Raw genomic sequence first — 17,716 nt, forward strand, 5'->3', positions numbered from 1 at the left:
CTCATCTCTTAGGGTACAACAGTGGATAAAACAAAGACTCACGCCCTTGTAGAGCACACGTTCTGCATACATTCTAACAGGGTACAGGGAATGGTGACCATAGACATAGGAAATAATTACACAACACAGAGAGTGAGAAGCAGGAAGGAGCTCAGAGGTGGCTGGAGCAGAATTACTGAAGGGAAAGACCTCGGAGTTGCTGAGAGAAGTGGGCAGGAGGAGGAGGGGTTGCTCATGTGCCATGGAAGGACGTTGGCTTTGATTATGAGAGATGGAGAGCCGTTGCAGGACTTTGAGGATAGAAGTGGCCTGATGGTCATAAGTTTTAGAAGGAGCACTCTTGGGGCGCCTGGGTGGCTCTGTTGGGTGAGCGTCTGCCTTCGGCTTAGGTCATGATCCAAGGGTCCTGGGATTGGGTCCCGCATTGGCCTCCCTGCTCAGCGGGGAGCAAATAAATGAACAACGTCATGAATGGATGGATGGGTGGGCAGATGGAAGGAACACTCTTGCAATGTCGACAGAAGACTTTGAAGGGCAGGTATAGAAGCAAGGGGACCCGTCAGGAGGCTTTCCAGCAATCCAGGTAAGAGATGGTGGTGGTGGTTTGGTTGCAGGTGGTGGTAGTGGGGGGTGGGGAGATGTGGTTAAATTCTATATTTTGAAGGTAGAGCCAACAGTTTGAAGAGGGCCCTGAGAGAGAGAAAAGGATAATTCTAAGGTTTTGGGGCCCAAGCAACTGGCCCAGTGGAGCTGCCACCACCTGAGATGTGGAAATCTAGGGATACAGTCAGATTTTTTTTATTTTTTATTTTTATTATTATTATTATTATTTTTTGGCCGAGGTTGTAGAGGTGGTGGGCATCCGTGCCTCTGTTTTGGATATTAGTTAAATGATCCTAATTAGATATTCAAGTGCAGATGTCAGAGGAGCAGTTAGATTTGGGAGTCTGGAGTTCAGGAAAGGGGCTGGGCTGGAAAATACACACTTGGGGAGTCATCTGTCAATGACTGTGGATGGTATGTAAAATCAAGAGAACACTCGAAATCACTAGGAGTCATGGGAACGTGCACCAAGAACAGGAGAGAGTAGGAAGTGAACGTCACATTAAGAGGTCAGGGAGAGGACACCAAGAAGGAGCAAGCAGGGAGGTAGGAAACAGAGTGTGTGTCCCAGACACTGTGTGAAAGGAGATGGAGTGATCGGGTGTGTCCATTGTGGAGAATCTGACAAGTAAGAAGGGGACTGATCACTGAGCGCCAGTGTAGTAACGTGTAAGTGACAGGCCACCTTGGTGAGAGTCCTTGCTCTGGAGGGGTGGGCTGGAAACCCAGTCGGAGTAGCAGGAGCGGAATTGGAGTCCACCACATGGCTGAAGAAAGACCATGGGTTCTTTCAGTTCCTTGAGGATAAAGCAGAGCCAAGGTCATCCTCCCTCCCTTTCTTATTGGTAAATTGTTCTTAAGCACTTCCAAGAAATGTCTCTTTCCGTATATATGATTACGGTCTGGGGAAAAAAAAACAAGGCGAGTAAAATGTTCTTTTTTTTTTTTTTTTTAATTTGCATTATTTTGAGGGGGAAAAGTCTATAAATAAATGTTTCTCCTCCAAACATGAGTAAATACTAAAAGCTTACTGATTCACTTCCTTCATGAATTTGTCTGATTCATTTTATTCCCTTGTCATCTATTTCTGATGGCTTTTTTCCACTTATAAATTGAAATTTAGTTCCACACCCGTGACACAATTACTTCTGTACATTTGGCCCCGTTTCTTAACCCAGAGACATTTTCCTCTTCAGTGAGTGCTGTGGATTTTATTTTTTTAAGTAGTTCATTGTCCTCCTAGATTTTATTTAGGAACCAATTATTTTTTCATATTCCTTTTCGAAATTATTGTCGAACGGTGGGAGAGGAGAGTGCCAGTAACAATAGGGAAGAAAGAATGCCTTCTTCACGTTGAATTGCTCAGATTTCATTCTAATTATAAAATATTGTCAAGTTCCTGCTTGTGGGTTGGGCAGCCTGTCCCAGTCCTTTCCAGATGAGGATGCAGGGACGTCCAAGCCAGATTTGTACCCAGGGGAGAACCTTGCCTGCTCTGGGATCTGCTCTCTCCTGATACTGCATTTTTGTCTTTCAAGACTTGGATCCCATCCTGCTCATTCCATGGAACCTCCTCTGCTGCTCCTGGCTCTAGGTAGTGTGGGTTTCCTCTGAATCACTGTACTGCCTACTGCCTATAGCTCTTACTTTGTGGTTGGCAGTGTGTGTTTGAGGGCGGGGAATGTCGGGGGTGTCGTAACCCTAATGGTTAAAAGCCCAGCCTCCCGCAGACGGTAGAACTGCATTCCAGATCTAGCCTTTGCACTTCCCAGCTTTGTGATTTTAGGCCAATTAGTTAATCTTGGTGTGTATTGGTCTTTTCACCTGTTAAATGGGCATAGGTCCTACTTGGAAAGGAGTAAGGATTAGAGGGCACAAGGCGCATCAATGTATTTGCCAGGAAACTGGTAACTTGAGTCATTGGAAATCTGAAGAATGTATGTGATCTATGAAATTATCGCCTGTCTTTATGGCACATTTCCTGGACGAGAGGGACACAGGCTTACATAGCCTTCCTAATAACAATTCTTAGCTATCGAAAACTCCGTGTTTATTACTGATGATAGCTGGCGTTTGGGAAACGGGGGGGGTGCTCATGGAAATTGATATGCATGTCATCATGTATTTCATTGTTGGACATCAGTGAGTGCTTTAGGCTTTAGAAAACCTTCTAGACTCAAACTCTTACAGTGCACTAAGGAAGTGATGTTACAGATTTCCTGGTGTATGAAGTCAGTAGGTTTTCCTTTTTTCTTCATGAGGCTCATGAAAATTGCGGAGTTTCTCCCTCTTCTTGACGTTTCACAACCCAGAATACAGAAATCTGCTTTAACTTTCACACAGTCTATCAAAATCCATATAATTAGGAGAGGATCTTAGAGGACTTTTAAGTAAGCTTTCTGAAGCCATGTATTTTAATAATGTGAAGAAAGATGAAATCGCCAAATAGACTAAAATGCATACACATGATGCACACACACTTTGTAGTGATAAAGCAAGATAGGTTCATTTTAGAAACTTTAGAAAACCCCAACAAGCAAAAAAAAAAAAGTACACCGAGGAGCAATGGCTTATACTCCCATATATTGTTCCAGGCTTTTTCTGTGATTGAATATGCGTATGTAATTTTCACCTGAAAATGGCATCATACTGTGTAGTCCGTTCTGTCACTGCTGTTTCTCGTGTAATATACAGTGAATGTTTTAAATATACTTCTGCATCATTTTACCCTCTGTGGCTGGACCATGTTATAGTTAACCAACTATTTTTGGCTCTTTAGAATGTTTCCAGATTTTTCTCAATTACAGTGTGTTGATGTATGTCTGAACAGCTTTTGAAATTTAAAGACCTCAGAGTTTGCTTGGACTTGCCAGTATAAAAGAGCCGACATGTTCATTTCCATGAAATTTTGTTCATTTTTAAAACATTCTTTTCCAAGTCAGTCTCAAGTGATTTAGTTAATGGTCACGTTTGGAGTGCCTGTGGTGTGACTGGGGAAAAATACATGTAGTTCTCTGAAAATAATGTATATTTCAGATTTTTGTTTTCTGTGAATCTGTAACAGCCTTTTTCTCATTTGATCCAAACCAGAGAGTTATGACAATGCCATCAAAATGTTGCTGTGAGATTTTTATCTCCTAAACTAGAGTGATCTGCAATTCAGGGCAGTAAGGTCACCAGTAGATGGGTTGTAACTCTGTCATTTCGACGGAAGAAAGGCTGAAATGGGAGGGACAGAGGGTGGATGAAGAAGGAGGCCAGAGTTAGATAGGTATCTGCCCCCACAGACCCAAGGTCACCACTGTTTTCCATATTTCATAGCTCTGGCAACTTGAGATCCCAATCTTCTGAGTTACTCACGAAAATCGTACCTCCAGCTCCCCCATTGAAACGTCTCTTAAATCTTGACATTACAGCTAGCAGAGTTCTGTTTCATGCACCTGGAGATAACAAAAATCCTTTATGATGTCATATGTGTCAGTATTAGGGTTATAAAATATGGTCGCCAAACTTGTATGTCTTAGGAAAGGACTAATAGAGATGCGTTCATTTGCAATGAATCACGATTACCTACAATGTAGCTGACGCTGCGCTGGGGGCTGGTGTTACAGAGAGAGGTGAGTCCTTGTGCTGCTCTTGGTAGGATCTGTACGGGAACAAATAAAAACCCGATGGTGCTTTGTAGTGCTTTGTTACAATGTATAATAGACATATTTCCAGGATGGTACAGGAATCCAGAAGGGAATAACAAAGCTGTTTCTAAAGGAAGCAACTCTTAAGCGGGTGGATAAGTGAACAGGAGTAACAGGAGATGAGGGGAATGTGCAAAGGGTCGTGCAACTGCAGAAGATGTTGTAGATTCTAGGAATTTCCAGCAAATAAGAATTGCAATCCTCATTTAAAACAATTCTTTTTTTTTAAAGATTTTATTTATTTATTTGACAGACAGAGATCACAAGCAGGCAGAGAGGCAGGCAGAGAGAGAGGAGGAAGCAGGCTCCCTGCTGAGCAGAGAGCCTGATGTGGGGCTCGATCCCTGGACCCTGGGATCCTGACCTGAGCCAAAGGCAGAGGCCTTAACCCACTGAGCCACCCAGGCGCCCCTAAGACAATTAATTCTTGAGTGAAGTTTTTACATTTCCTTTACTAATTTAATGTTTTCTTATTTCTCTGTATCTGTTTTTTTAAAAACTGATTGTTAATTTCTCTTTTCTGTTTTGCAAAATTATTAAATCATTTGTTCCTAAAAAAGTTAATGAAATAGACAAGGCTTAACCATGTGTTCTTCCATCTCAGTGACATACTTTTTTTTCCTGCCTTGGATGGAATAGCTTAGATTTATGGCTGCAGATTCACAAAGAGATAGAAAGATAGACTAGACAAAGAATATGCAGTTTAAATTACTTGCTAAGTTTTTTTGTGCTCCTTGAAATATTCCAAAATATGATCAAGATCACTGTGCACATCTGTTGGTCTCAGTGTTGGAAAAGCCTTTGGGCTGCATATTATGAGATTTGAAACAAAGTACATTCATAGTGGAAATGAACAAGAGGTTTAGACCAAATAGATATGTTGTAAGAAAGCCATTATGGTCTTATTTAAATATTTTCCACATTAAAGCAGGCTTGGAGTACTGCTATCTTACTGCCATAATTTTTTTAACGAATGAGTTTACATCCATGATAAATTTCATTTAATTCTCCTTAGAGTTCCCCATAAAGGATCTTTTGGAGTCCAGATTTGAATTAAACTTCCTCCAAGTGTAGTGAGTCCTTTATTAATTTTGAGCTTGTTTTATAAGCAAGTTTTTTTTTTTTTTTAAGTTCAAGAAGCCTAAGTAACAAAAGTCTGGAGAGTGGTTAAGTGTGGTGAATTTCTAATATGGTTGTAATATTGTTCACTGGGTGAGTATCTCTTGCCCACCTGCTAAGAGCCAGACCTTGAACTTTCATTAATAGTTTTATCTCTAGGTTCTAATAGATACAGCAACTCCCTGGCTTCATGGAGTTTATATTATTGGGAGGAAAAATAGATACCCCACCCCCCAGAGAGAGACACATGCAGATAATGAAATCATTGCCAAGTACAATAAAGGTTGGGAAGGAACTGCACTGGTGGCTGAGAATTTCAGTGATGTAGAGAAGCACCTGCTTGGGATAGGGGAAGGGGAAGGACAGCATGAGGCGACATTACAAGGCAAGGTAAGGCAGCAGCTCTTACAAGGTCTTACAGGCCAAGGTGAGGAGTTTGAATTTTCTTCCAAATGCAATGAGAAAAGCATTAAAGGATTTTATACAAGAGACTGATCTGAATGGAATTTCTTGTATGATCCTTCTTGCCTTGCAGAGAAGGGAGGCAGGGAGACCAGAAGGAGGCTGTTGTAGGAGTCTAAGTGAAAGTGCTGGTGTCAGGGCTGATGGACAGCAGTGGGGCTGGAGAGGAGAGGTGGTTCTTTTTTTTTTTTTTTTTTTTTTTTTATTTATTTATTTGACACAGAGAGAGCGAGAGAGAGATCACAAGTAGGGAGAGACCGGCAGAGAAAGAGGGGAAGCAGGCTTCCCGCAGAGCAGGGAGCCTGATGTGGAACTCGAACCCAGGACCCTGAGATCATGACCTGAGCTGAAGGCAGAGGCTTAATGCACTGAGCCACCCAGGCACCCAGGAGAGGTGGTTCTGAGAAACCAGCAGGACTTGGAGGTGGGCAGGGAGCAGGGAAGCAAGAGAGAAATCCAGGGTGACTCGTGGCATACTGACTTGTGAGAAAAAGGGGCGTTGAACGAGATGGGGATGTCAGAAGGGGCACGAGTGGAGTGTTTCAGTTCTGTTCAGAGCAAGTTATGTCTAACATGCTTTTAGGAAACCCAAAGGGAGCTGTCTGTTGGATATGTCCATCCAAAGCTAAGGAAGGGTCTGGGCTCTAGCTAAAATTATATTGGAGATGACCACACTGCCCATCAGTAGGTTGGCTTTAGTACATTTTAAAGAAGCATTTGGAGTACGACTGATAATACTGAAACTCTGTCTGTAGCACACTTCCTCTGTTCATTGATGACTCCGTGTAGGGCACACGCCAGTTGTGAAAATGAATAAAGTCTTCCTTGGTGACTCTTCTGTTATTCCCAGTGCCATAGATGGGCACACAGGCCTTCCCTGCAGAACTTTCCAGATACCTGCTGGTATCCATAGACACGTAACTGGTCATTTCCGGGAAGCGCCATCTTGTGCCGTCCCGTGCCTTTGCAGATCCTGCTCCTTTGTCTTGGAGCACATGCCAACTCTTTCACACCTTGCCATCCACACACCATCATTTACAGAACAACCCTATACTACAGGTACCCAGGCTCCATGCCCCTTCCATACACTCCTCTGAGCCCCGGTACCCACGCTGCGTGAGCACAGATGATGCTGTTTGGTGACATTCCCAGCGGGACCTGGGTCTCATTGGTAGTACTGCTCTTTTTTTTATTTCCCCCAAAGATTTTGTTTATTTATTTGACAGAGATCACAAGTAGCCAGAGAGGCAGGCAGAGAGAGAGAGGAAGAGAAGCAGGCTCCCCGCCAAGCAGAGAGCATGATGCGGGGTTCGATCCCAGGTCCCTGGGACCATAACCTGAGCCGAAGCAGAGGCTTTAACCCACTGAGCCACCCAGGTGCCCCGGTAGTACTGCTCTTGAACCCAGGCAAGGGCAGCCTTCGCTGGGACACCCAGCCTAGGTCTCGTACTTGGCTTCTCTCCAGCCCTTAACTGGCTGTGCCCCTTCTCCATAGGGCAGCAAGTCAGGCAAGCTCAGGGGATGCGCCCAGGAGCAGCGCATGTGCTCCTTTCTCTACCATGCTCCAGGGATCCAGGACCCCACATTCTAGAATTCTCTGCACTCGTGATGCCAAGTCTGCTGTGAGGACCTCTTTCCCAGGTCCCTGCTGCTGTAAGGGAGCCACACCCCAGTCTCCACCCTGGGGTCTGAAGGGTGGGGAGCACCGTACACAGGGTTTTCCACCCGTGAGCTCTCAGGCCCTGAGAGATGTGGGATGGGACTGCCATGGAGAAGAGAAGGTGGCAGGCCAGGGGTCCGGTGAGCCCTTTCTGGCCCAGAATGACGAGGAGCCTGAGAGTTCTAGATCCAAAGCCCTGACTTTCCATGTCAGGTTCTGGGAGGACTTGAAAACAGTGGTGCTGGTTGGGGTGGAGGTACCTGTGGGCAACCGGTGCCCAGTTGAGGCTGGTGAGTGAGGAGGACCCTCCCGGCATACTGGGTGTGGGCCCAGATCCTGAGCGTGTCAGGTGGGTCTGTCCTTAGGCTGCCTGTGTTTGACACTGACGCTGAGCCCAGCCCCTCCCCCAGACCCTGGCACATAGGTCCCGCACATGCATCTGTGTGTTTCTGAAGGAGTGATCCAGTCCTCCGTTCCTTCTGTGGCCTTGTGAGGAATCAGGGCAGCCTGAGCCTCCTGGAACCCACTGGGCACCACAGCTTCTGTGTACTGGTCTTACTGGCCTTCAAGACCCCTCCAGCTCAGCTGTGGGTGCAGCCCGTTACCAAGAGGGGGGTTCTGCACACACTGCGTGGAGTTCTGCACACACTCAGAGCAAATGAAAGCTGTTGTGCACCCCATACCAGCTGGTGAAAGAGGTCTTTTTTTTTCTTTGCAGGGCTGTCTGCCCAGAGGAGATGGTCTTCTCATTTTTGACAGAGAGGTGGGCTTTTGCTAAGTCGGAAGGAGTGCTTTTTTGTCATTCCCACAAAGGGCCTGTCCTAAGCTTCCTGGGGTCATGGCAGGGTAGAAAATGTGGCTCCCTCGGGCCCCAGTTTTTCATGACTGTTAAGTTCTCGAGATCCTGAAGCTGTAAGCGTTCCATGCGCCAGAATGTTTGAGTGATTGTCTCTGTGCCTGTGGCTCCTCTCCCCTCCCCACACCCAGTCCCAGACAGGAAGCTGTGATCCAAGTCACAGGTGCTCGTGCCCGTCCCCAGCACTCGCAGGCCTGTCTCCACTCTGCTTCCACACAGATAGAGGGATCCTTGGGTAGGCTCAGCCATCCTTTTCCCCAGCTCTCTCTGCCTGCCTTCCAATAGGGTGAATTAACATTGTGTTTGGGAGTGGGAAGAGGGGGAGGGGGGCAGAGTGCTTTCTGTGAGCCAAGGCATAACCCTGTGTGTTTTGACGACCCCCACCACCACCCCCAAGTAGAACTCTCCAAAGGGAAACAGCAGGCCCAGGCAGGAGGAAGCCTGGGATTCCAAAGATGCTTGGCTGTATTAACACTATGGAACGGGCACATAGTTTTCCTGCTGGGTTGCTACTAATCACAACATTGCCCCATCCTTCCTGGATTTCGTTTGGTTGGGCTGGACATCGGGTTGAGGCTGTTCCTTGATCCTGAAAAAAGAGTGTATGTTTCATTTTGAGACCTCAGCACAGTGGTGAGCTCTGAGACATCCTGCCACGTGTGTGAGATTTGAGATGTCCTAAAACTGAAGATTTGGAATCCACCCCACCCCACCCCCGCCGCCACTACTTTCAAAATCATAGGAATTGAAATAGTTCAGTAATAAGATTGAGAGTCACTCCTGTGAACTGAATGCCCCACCTGACAAGAAGTCTTTGCCAGAGTGGACAGAGGAGCCAAAATCTTGAATTATGTCTTCCCCTAATTTAAGGTTGCTTGGCACACCGCGGTCCCAGAGAAGTACCCGGGTGAGGTTTGCAGACGAAGGGCACCTGCCGCCACGAGATGTCCTGTCTCCACTTGAAGTTTCCCTTGTTCAGAGCAGTTGCGACACGGGGGGCGGGGGTGGTCTTCGTATTTTGTCTTGTGACTGCTGCTGTATTGAATTCCGATGGAATGAATGATGTCCGCCCCATCACAGTGAAACGGCTATTACAGCCCGCTTCCGCCTCTCATGCATTTCTAGAAACAGCAAGGAGGTGGAGAGCATCGTCAGCATGTGGGCATCACAAAAACCAGCTTAGAGGAGGAGCTCCGAAGGGTGAACCCTGGGCCTCTCTGGGTGGGGGAGGCTGCTGGCCGCTTTTACGTTCTTTGTGTTTCTGTGTTTAATGGACATCAGACAGCGAGAAAAGGGAGGAAGGAAAGAAAAAAGAAGGAAAGATACCTCCTGGAGGTATCTGGGATGCCAAATTGATCGCTATCCTTGTTTCTCATCTCATTTCATCATTCTAAAAAAACTCAACATTGATTTAACATCCTAGTGGCCAAAGGGGAAGAAGAAAACATTTATGAAGCATCGACGTCATGTGTAAGGACGGATAATAAAACACCCTGTCAGCCCTCCAGCTGCTTCTCTATGAAGCATAGCGGACAGACTCATGGACACATTCATCCAACTTCCAGGTTCTAGGTCTGTGCACGTGCTGCGTACCGTGCTGGGTTTTGTGATCTGCACGTAAATACGAGGAGGTTGTTCCCCCCCCAAAGCGTTGACCTTGTAGTGGAAGAAAAAGAAAATGAAGCTGATGATGGCAGTTTGGTCAGCAAGTGTCCCCATAGGGGCAGGCTCAGGGCGCCCCTGGGGCTCAGAGGAGAAGCAGTGAACTCCGATTTGGGAGGGCTGGGCGAGCTTGTGGAAGGAAGTGGAACCTGAGTTACATCTCGAGGCCAAGGAGCACCTGGCGGGGCAGGCACCAGCATGAATGCCACAGCAGGTGGCGGGCCACCAGAAGTCATCCCACGTGGCTGCAGCCCTTGTGGGGCGGCAGTGGGGGAGAGAGGTGTTAGAGACCCAGTCAGGAGAGGTCCCAAGCCATTCTGAAGACATCGAGTTCTGCCCCAAAGCAGCAGGAAAACCACCACTGCATTTTATTTTATTTTATTTTAAAGATTTTATTTATTTATTTGACAGAGATCACGAGTAGGCAGAGAGGCAGGCATAGAGAGAGAGGAGGAAGCAGGCTCCCTGTTGAGCAGAGAGCCCGATGCGGGGCTCGATCCCAGGACCCTGAGATCATGACCTGAGCCGAAGGCAGAGGCTTAACCCACTGAGCCACCCAGGCACCCCCCCACCACTGCATTTTATATAGGGAGCGTGGCATAGGCAGGTTTGCATCACAGAAAGGTTCCTGTAGCCGTGTTGTGCCCAGCGAGGCCACTCACGAGGCTGAGGCCATGATCTGTCCAAGAAACTGTGATGTTCCAGTGAAGATGGTAGCAGGGAAGATGCCAAGAAAGGATCAGAACCGAAGATGACCATTGAGGAGATTGGAGCGCTTGATTGATGGGCTGGGGGGGGTGGTATTAAGGAGGAGTGGGGAAGGCCCCTGGATTTGAGGCTTGGACCACCAGGGGAAGACGGTAGCATTCTCTGAAGGGGGTGGAATGTGAGGCCTGGAAGTTGGAGCTCATAGGATTGATAGAGCCTGTAAGATGCTGCAGGGACCCCAAAAACAAAATCGATCTAGAGCTCCAGAAGGAGAGCTGGGATCCAGCACTGTTTGGAAGTCATCACAGGTGGGTTGCATTTGAAGCCCCTGGGAACGGAAGAAATTATTCAGAAGGCATGAGAAGAAGAAATTCAGAACGCCACACGGAACATCAGTCATTAGGAGGGAGCCTGCCAAAGAGAAACGCATTCGGACGGGTAGGGGAACCAGGAAAAAAGAACCCGCTCACGCTCTCTCCCAGGTCTGCTGTCATGGACAGAAGGGCAAAGAGCAAATGACAGGTGGCACAAAGGCCCACGCAGACTGTGTTTGCCTTTTTAACAGGTATCCCAGGACATCACCGTCCACCAGCCTCTCATTTCCAGAATATCTGGGAATACAGGTTTCTCTTGTTTCTCGAACTGGGCACATTGCCTCCCCAAACAGGATCCAGGTTGTGTGAGTAAGGAACATCAGGAGAGGGATTTAGGGCAAGCACATGGCCATGTTGGCCATGCCAGGGAGCCAAGGGAAGAAGGGCCCTCAGGGAAGGGGGACTGGTCATCTGTCACTTGCCCAGACTCGTCAGAGCCCACCGTGTAGCTCAAGGGCTTTTCCCAGGTCAGCACTTCAGGGAAGTCCAGGAAGATCACGAAAGAAACCACGAAGGCAAAACCACACTGCAGCGTGGACATGGGCAGGAGCGGGGATTGCTGTGCTTCTCGGAGTGAAGGCGGGGATCGTGCACATGTCTCTGGAGGGTTTGACCTTGAGCGTAAGGGGAGTGAAACAAGGTTGCCCCCAGAGGGAGTGGCGGGGGCAGGACATGGAGGGTCTCAGGAGAGAACAGACCTGCTCCTGTTCCCAAGGTGAAGAGCCAGACGATAGAGAAAGAGGGTGACGATCCAGGTAAAAGGCTAACTGGGGACCACGGGGGAGGTGCTCCAGGCAGGGGTGTGCTGGAAGGAATACAGACAGCTGTGCACGGGACAGAAGGCTGGGAGTAGGTGTCGCAGATGGGGATGGCAGCCAGTGAAGGGACCATTCATCTCTCTGGGAGGCAGGAGATGAGCTGCAGAGATGGCAGGGAGGGGCAGAAGGAGATAAATGAAGTCTTAAAATAGGTGGTATGTATTCCCAGAGTGGTTAAGAGCCGTAGGTGCTCCCATCCTGGCTCTGCGCTCGCTTACTTCGTGAGCTTGGGTAAGTTACGTAACGTCTCTGTGCCTTGGTTTTCTCCTCTGTAGAAAACGGGGATGATCGCAGAAGCCTCCCAGCAGGTGTTGGGAGGATCGCACGCGTTCATTCATGCAGTCCTTAAGGTGTGCCTGGCACGGGAGGTGCTCCACGGATCAGCTAGGGTGATAATTATGAATGGGACCGAGGGCAGAGGTGGTCTGGGGCCCCGGAAACACCAGAATAGGAGTGGTAGGCAGAGGGTGAGGAGGGCACTGCCCAGGAGGCACTATGTGCTTCTAGAATGGAAGGAATCAGGAAGTCCTCAGAGATGGGAGACCCTTGACTGATACCCAGGTTCACGGAGAGGCCCTTTCGGGGCGAGCAAACCCTATGGGCTCAGGCAGGGGTGCAGTCTGCGGTCTCTTGAGACTTGAGAGTGCCACGTGAGGTGCAGGGAACCGTGCGCACGTGTGTGTGTGTGTGTGTGTGTGTGTGTGTCTAGGCTCTCTCTGCCCCAAGGAAGGGAGGCAGGCAGGCAGAACAGCGGCCTGAGCTGGGTGGGCGCCCAGACTCTGCAGGACCCTGAGTGGCCTGGGTCGCCTCCGTGGCCACAGGAAGTTCGGAAGCAGAACAGTGACGGGATCTCCTCCGTCTTGCAGTGCCCATCCCAGTGAGGGCAGCTGATGGCGATGACGGTGACCCTGTATTTCTGGAGTGTGTGTTCTGGGCCGGGGTCGCTGAAAGGGCTTTACAGATTGGTCACTCCTCACACCTGCCCAGGGAGAAAGGCCCTGTTGTTCCCCCATCGCTCAGATGAGGGAACTGAGGCCCACAGATGAAGTGACTCAGGGAGACCACACAGCTGTTGAAGCCGGACAGTGTGACTCAGAGCCCATTCCCGTGACCGCCACGCTGTCACCATCTGTCCCGACAGCATGTGGCTCAGAGGAGAGGGTGACAGGTGGAGGGTGGGCCCATGACCTCAGCTAAGCCTGTGACAGACTACCGAGGGTACTTTTCTTTTCTTTCTTTCTCTCTCTCTCTCTTTTTTTTTTTTTTTTTGTCTTCTTCAGATTAGAAGTGAATGGTGGACGCATTAGGTAGATGGCTGGGGCCTTCCAGAACCCAGTGGCTAGCTGGGGATTATGACAGGATTCATAGAGGGGGACGACCATCAGGCACTTGGACTCTGTCTGTCTCCCTGGAAACGCAGGGCCTTGTCTGTGTGTCTGCAGTCTGTTGAAATTGCCTGTTCTGAGTTCCACTCATCCGTGACTTTGGCTGGCACCGTCCTGGGCCTGACCTGATGAGGCCAAGGCCAACACCGGCTGGATTGTGCAGCTGGGGTGGGCGCGGCGAGGGACAAACCAGGGAAGAGCAGAGGGGCTGCTGCTCTTAGAAGTCGCACTAGTGGCGTGACCTTCCCTAGGTAGTGAAGCTTGAAACCTCAGTCGTGTCAGACGTCCCCCCGCCCTGCTCCCCCAGACCCAGCCGGTGGCCGAGTTCTGGTGATGATGTCTTCCACGTCAGCACCACGCGGGGCGCCTTCTGCTCAGTCTCCCGCTCCACCGGAATCTTCTAGATTCCCATCACCGGGACCCCTGCAGCAGTGGCTGGATGCATGCCTTCAGTCTGGTCCTCCCTTCCTGCTGCTCTTGTCTCCTCTTCATAACACTTTTAAAAAGTCTTCAGGCCCCTTACTCAAAAGCCTTCAGTAGATACCCCCCAATTTGTGATAGTCATGGTTGGCTCCCAGGGCCGTGCAGCCCGGCGCTGCCTGCTGTTTCCACCTTGATTCCCCTGTGTTCGGTCAGTCTTCCTCCATCACCAGCAGTCCCCTTCCACACCCCTGCCTTGACCCCTTACCTGGACCTCTGTCCCCTCCCTGTCCTCTGAACGCTGCCTATTACCCTCAATTCTCCAGCTAAGCGGCTCTCAGCCCATTGTGTCTTCAGCACAACCAGGCACATAGCAAACACTTGGGAAATTTAATATCTACTGATTAATAGCCGATTTATGACCTCTTGGCCTTGGGGGTTTTTTTTCCCCTTTTTAATTCTTCATTGCATTTTTTAGAACATTCCAGATGAGCCCTCTGACTGCGACAATTGAATACTTGTTAGAAGCAAAGCCAAGGAAAAGGAATTAACTCCTAATCCTGTTAAAGACTTTCTCATTATGCTGTGGGCTTGTGTTTTGGCTTCTCTCTTAAGCGCCTTGACAACAGGGACCATCGTATTCATTACGGGTCCCCCAATGTGCCTTATGGACAGGAATTCCAGAATCGGTGTCGGAGTAAATGAATATCGTTCTGGACGAGGAGCACGTCAGACGTTGGTCATCTCATTACTCATGTTTTCCCTGTCTCTCTCCATTTATATCTGTGCCTCGTCGGAAGCTGCCCATATTACTTACTGCTGGTTGAGTTCATTAAGCCTGGAACTGCAGAATATTTTTGGACAGAATTTTTCTTCTACTGGGCGTCTTTCTGCCCTTACCATCTTTCCTGTGCTCAGCCACAGTCCCCGCTATGTACTTTTAGGTTATTTCAGCTTTTAGACTGTGCCCCCCACACACACAGAGCACCCACCCCATACTCCCCCCCCACTCACCCCCCCACTCCCTCTTTGCCCCCCGCTACACCCCCTCCATCCCCTCCATCCCCCACCCCCTCTCCCCTTCATCCTCCCACTCCCACTCCCCTCCATCCCCCCCACACCCACCCCCACCCCCACTCCATGAGCACCTGGTACAGAGGAAGTTCTCTGGGGGTAAGCCACCAGCTGTCCTTTGCACTTGGGGCACTCAGGAGATCTGTTACTTGGGTTTTCTCAGTAGATGAAATGGATCCAGAAACACTTTGCAAACTGCTACATGAGCAAAACCAAAGAGGTTTCCATTCTTTCCTTCTGAAGCCAAACATTTTCTACCCCTCTTAGCTGGCTTTACATTTGCATATGGTTCGCACAGTTGTTACAATTGTAACAATTGAATTATTGTTGTAACAATTGAATTATTCCTGGCATGTGGTCTTTGGTTTTGGGGTGGGGGGGGGTGAATAGTTGCGAAATAAAATGTGGACAGAAAGCACAATCTGGTAAATTAAAAAAAAAAGAAAGAAAATTTACAAAGCCGTAAGAATACAGTATTGTGCAGTCGGCCTTGTACCAAAAGTCCAGCCAAAAAAGTGGGGAAGAAGAAAGTTCAGCATTAGAGCGAGGCAAAAAGTCCAGCTGTGTGATCTCTTTAGTGATTGTCCCAGATGTCTCTGGGACAAGACCAGAAAGCAACAGTGTTGGTGGGTCTCCACAGGTTCTTTCCCCCACGTGCCAAACAGAAGCCCAGGTGTCATGATTCCTGACCCTCCAGCATGACCAGCAGACACACCCACACGTCCCATGTCCTTGGGTATCGAACTCGAAGACGGGCAGAAGGCGGGTGTGCAGTACTGGAGTTCTCCTGAAATTCTGTGAATTGGGCTGGTCTGGGAACCACACGTCCCTCAAGGTTGTTTTCATGGGCTGCTTCCTTCTGTCTCTGGGGTACCGGGAAGACGGTTTGAAAAGGCCTATGAATCCTTATAGCACAACCTTTGTTGGAAACAAATTATGAGTGGTTCATTTTATGCTGAGCCTTCTGTCTTCTCTGTTCCTTCATTTTGTGAGATGCATTCTGAGATGGGCGAATGTATTTCCTGAGAGACTCCACGAGCCCCACAGTGTGTCTTGATTGGCCTCCATTTTGATTCCTAGTGAGCCGGCGCCATCACTGGGAATAGGTTTTGGCCGTGGCTTGGTCATAGAAGCGTTAGACACACGAAATGAAACCTTGCTTAAATGATGTTCATCAAAAAGCGTGGGGGGAACTTCATGGTGCGTCCGGGAGCACCACAGTTCTGTTCATCCAGCTTTAGGGCCCACAGCTGTGCAACTCCTTGTGTCTGAACACAAGGGTGTGTGGGTGACCTCCCTGCCTTGCACACCCGTCTCACAGGCAGCCTGACTGCATTTCTTCGACAGCTTCTGCAAATATTCTATAAAGAAATAAATCTGGCCCTGGGATTTCCTAATATAACAAGTCTTTTCTGGTCTAAAAAATCTAGGCATTTCTACTGGGGAAACTACGTCAGGGATTGTTTTCAGTTTGGCGCATTTTTGTTGCTTGTGGTTAGGCCTTGGAGAATTGTCCGTCCCATTCTGATCTGCCCTGCTTGGTTGTTACTGTTGTTACTCATTGCCACAGCCGCATTACAAAATAGGAGACCACTTAGTGCCCTGGAAGGACGACAATATTCTTACCTCCCCAACAGATCTATTTACAAGGCTGACATTTTCCTAAGAGTGGCTTTTGAGGGTTTCGTGAATATATATAAATTTGCACAGGTGTGTTTTTTATTCAGGCGAAGGATTGATCAGGGACTTATGAGCATTGGGTAGAATGAGCAATCTGGAAATCTGTTTGTAAACCTTGAAGTAATATCCTTACCTTTGGGCTGCTTCTGGGTAAATTCCTTAAAAAAAAAGATGCAAATTCAACATCTCATGCACACCCACGAAAATATGTTCAGTATGCTCCTTCACGCTGTTGGGTCTCTCTCTAAGCAAGCTGCCGTGCAACCTGGCATTTTCCTCCCTCTCTGCTTCTCAACCTTGTGTCCCCTGAAAGCTAAGTCCATTTTCCGTATTCTGCAGAAATGGAGTTTCCCAGGCTCTGTAAAGGCTGACTCAGGCAGTTCCTCCTCCAAGAACCCAGAGGAGGACACAAACCACGTTGCACTGTAGCTGTCCCTATGTCTGTCTCTCCTACTGATGTGACTTCTTTGTCTTTATGGCTCCAAGGCTAAGTTCACTGCCTGACATGTAATGCTCAATGAATGAATGAACGAATTGAATGGAATGAGTGATAAAAGATTGCATGACTTAATTTGCTGGCAGATAACGGAAGTGAACTCAGAAGAATGTAATTTAAACCCAGAGGATGAACATCAGCGAGCAGGCATGACCAAGGCCCCAAATATTTTTTAATTGCTTTCCCTCTTGGGAAATGTTCTAGGCTGTGCTACCGTACGTAGCCTGAATGGGAAGAAAGCATTTGAATGTGGCTATCTTATGGGACATCAATTCCCATAGGGCAGGTTGAACTCATAATGAGCAAATAATTAATGAGTCTCCTCATTCCAAGGAGGATCTGAGATGAGGCTCTGTCAAGAAATGGCAGTGGCACCAATTCACGGGTAGTATCTCATGGGGTCAGCAGAATTCATGGCAGAAGAGAAAAGATGGGCACCCAAGGTCCCCGGGAGTGGACGGCAGACATGGGCGTAAACCCTAAACCCTCTTCAGAGGCCGGTTTAGTGCTCTGCCCATTTGTCCTGGTGGCTTTGCTCCATCCATGTTTAATGAAGTATCTTTTTATGAGAAGACCAGTAAGGACTGTGGGTAGTGCCCCTCACCTCTTGCTTCTATCTACTGGCTGGCTTATTTAGTTGGGTAATTAGGTATTTATTTGTCCCCCCCCCCCCCAATTTGGCCCTGCATGGTGAGCAAACTCGCTCT

General features: G+C 48.4%; 1 protein-coding gene across 3 annotated transcripts in view; it reads left to right on the forward strand.

Annotated features, from left to right (window-relative positions):
- The window catches only part of PIP5K1B (phosphatidylinositol-4-phosphate 5-kinase type 1 beta), a 290,783-nt gene that overhangs the window by 87,357 nt on the left and 185,710 nt on the right, over positions 1 to 17,716 (forward strand). Inside the window, exon 1 of one of the 3 annotated variants that reach the window (XM_047701153.1) lies at positions 9,293 to 9,304. The exons of the other annotated variants lie outside the window; for them this stretch is intronic. The gene's annotated coding sequence lies outside the window, so the exon portion shown is untranslated. Of the gene's footprint in view, positions 1 to 9,292; positions 9,305 to 17,716 lie in introns of those variants that run through there. 3 annotated transcript variants of the gene reach the window in all.

Source organism: Lutra lutra, chromosome 13 (genome assembly GCF_902655055.1).
Source record: "Lutra lutra chromosome 13, mLutLut1.2, whole genome shotgun sequence".
In the NCBI taxonomy this organism is placed as follows: Eukaryota; Metazoa; Chordata; class Mammalia; order Carnivora; family Mustelidae; genus Lutra; species Lutra lutra.